Source organism: Octopus bimaculoides, chromosome 15, assembly GCF_001194135.2.
Source record: "Octopus bimaculoides isolate UCB-OBI-ISO-001 chromosome 15, ASM119413v2, whole genome shotgun sequence".
Taxonomy (NCBI): domain Eukaryota; kingdom Metazoa; phylum Mollusca; class Cephalopoda; order Octopoda; family Octopodidae; genus Octopus; species Octopus bimaculoides.
Genome location: NC_068995.1, coordinates 54741680 through 54744179, shown reverse-complemented (window position 1 = coordinate 54744179; position 2500 = coordinate 54741680). Strand labels below are relative to the sequence as shown.

The 2500-nt window shown below is 29.4% G+C and overlaps 1 long non-coding RNA gene across 2 annotated transcripts in view; it reads right to left on the bottom strand.

Annotated features, from left to right (window-relative positions):
- LOC128249521 (uncharacterized) overlaps window positions 1-2500 on the bottom strand; it is a 71377-nt gene that overhangs the window by 30311 nt on the left and 38566 nt on the right. For both annotated transcript variants that reach the window (XR_008265649.1, XR_008265648.1), the window contains exon 2: window positions 1694-1774. This is a non-coding gene — a long non-coding RNA (uncharacterized LOC128249521). The remainder of the gene's footprint in view (window positions 1-1693; window positions 1775-2500) is intronic.

Here is a 2500-nt window from a genome sequence, read left to right as displayed (position 1 = left end):
TAAAAGTATTGATAATCAAATTATGGTAATATGTTGTAATTACTAGGTGACAGACGAACTATTCTGTAAGTCATATGATTTAACGACCAATTGTATAATTTAATGCAGTTAAATTTCTACGCATTGCATAAAGAATTGAATTTTAATGAAAGGCTTTTCAATAAATCTTGTATTTATCTACAACAATTATTTAGACAACGAGATATTGCTCAAAAACAATTTTGTATAGAACGCAGTTACTTAACAGCTTACTCAATTTTGCAATCAATTAACTCCAAATAAAATTGTAGGAAGTATTTAGAATTCTAGTAACCATTTTCCTCATTCTAGATAGTATCTCAGAATTCCATTAATCATAACCCCAAAAATAACGATCTAGGACGATGTTAGATTAATTTATTTCACAAAGAGTATATGTCAACACTCGTATAATTTCATCAAAGCCATGTGTGTCCATAGCATTGGAGATCGAATTATCGTATCTTATAAAAGAAATGTTACCTTATAAAATATAGCTATTCGATATGAAATAGTCGTTATAATGTATGGCTAACATTAATCCAGTTAAACTACTAATTTCTAACTAATCAATCCGCTTGTCATTAGTAACACAAATATAATGACACACGACGGAAATTTTAAGAAGATAACAATTAATGGTGCTAATTAGTGTAGAGATACAAATTATATATAATCCATGAGTAATTACTGGACATAAACAAAATATGCAACTGGTAACTAAATTAAGATATTTCACTAGTTTTATTTTATATCCAATTCTAGCTATACATATCTTCGCCCGATAAGCGGTTTAATTATAAACCGTATCAACTCGAAACAACTTAAAACACTTGATATGAATTAATGCCGACCAAATTTGAACTTACTTCAATTAATGTGTAATACCTCCACGTCATAATTAAATTTTGCAGGCTGCTATTTGTTTGCTGGCTCCTGTCAGATTTGCGCTATCTGTAAAGGTGCTATAGAAATATTTTCTATACTTATGCAATATACTTTCATTGATGATAAAACAGGCCATAAATATTTTGTGAATTAATATATTTTCCTAATATATTATTATAATGAAATGCTAAAACCGTGTTATTAAATCAGTATGTTCTACTAGAAGCTGACAATAATTGGTAAATTCATAGTCTACTTACAATATTCCCCATTTAAAATAATCCATTATTTATTATACCTAGCAATTATTTATTAGTAATAATGTGTTAAAAATCAGTTCTACATCAATTACTAATTAGAATAATCTTCGATATTAGTTGTTAAAAACTTAAACAACATACACTTCTAAGCTAATCAGGTGCAAAAATATACATGCCAATAAAAGAAAAGGAAAGCAATGGAATTCTCTAATTATCATAGGAATATAAACTATGTCTAGTTCATGTTTAATTATTAAACGTTGCTTAGAAAAAAAACGCTACTTTATATGCATAATTCATTGGCGTTGCAAATAGTTATTAAATTAGTATATTCTACTAATTGTATTCTTTAAAAATCAATATTAATTATACATATGTTGAGCCAATTAGTGGTTAAATAAAACTGGTAGAGAAGGTATTATTTCAGGTAGCATGAGACAAAATCAATTCTTTCCAACTGGTCCCCAAATTTAAAGCAAATATTTTGTAGTACGCTGAAAAGCCAAATTTGAAAAGTGTATTCTTACGTTAAGTATCGATATTAATTCGATGTTCATAAAAAAAAATCTGAACATTACTGCAATCAAATATACCACGGCAGAGGATATCTGTAATAAGAATTATGTAAGGAATTTCAATAAACATATTATAAAATGACTGTTTATATGTTTAACGATATATCAAAATAATATTTCTTGAATTGAAACGAACATAAAATAAAAGAGATTGACATGAACATGAAAAAAGAAAACGTTGAGCGTCAAATTCATTTTCCATGTCACTCACCTTTTTTTAACTATTTGACACATTATTTAACATAAAACATTTTAGAAATTTAGTAACACGAACTTCACAAACACCATTGACTTACATCGCAGTTATATAATGACAATTACTGTTTAAAACCGTCAGCACAATTGTGTGTTTTTCAATAAGATTTAATATAATGAAGTCGAACAACTAAATGTATAGAGATGTGTGTGTGTGTGTGTATCTGTGTCTGTGTTCATCTCCCCACCATCGCCTGACAAAAGATGTTGGTGTGTTTACGTCCCGTAACTTAGCGGTTCGACAAAGGAACCGATAGGATAAATACTGGGCTTACAAAGAAAAAATCCTGGGGTCACTCTATTCGACTAAAGGCATGGCTGTAGATTGAAGCAAGTAAAAGATAAAAAAGGAATAAAAGAATATATGTGTATATATATATATATATAGGGAGAGAGAGAGAGAGAGAGAGAGAGAGAGAGTGGGGAGGGAGAGAGAGAGAATGAGAGAGACGCTCAGGACTTACCTTGGAAGAAAGACTTCCAAGGTAAGTCCAGAGCTTCTCT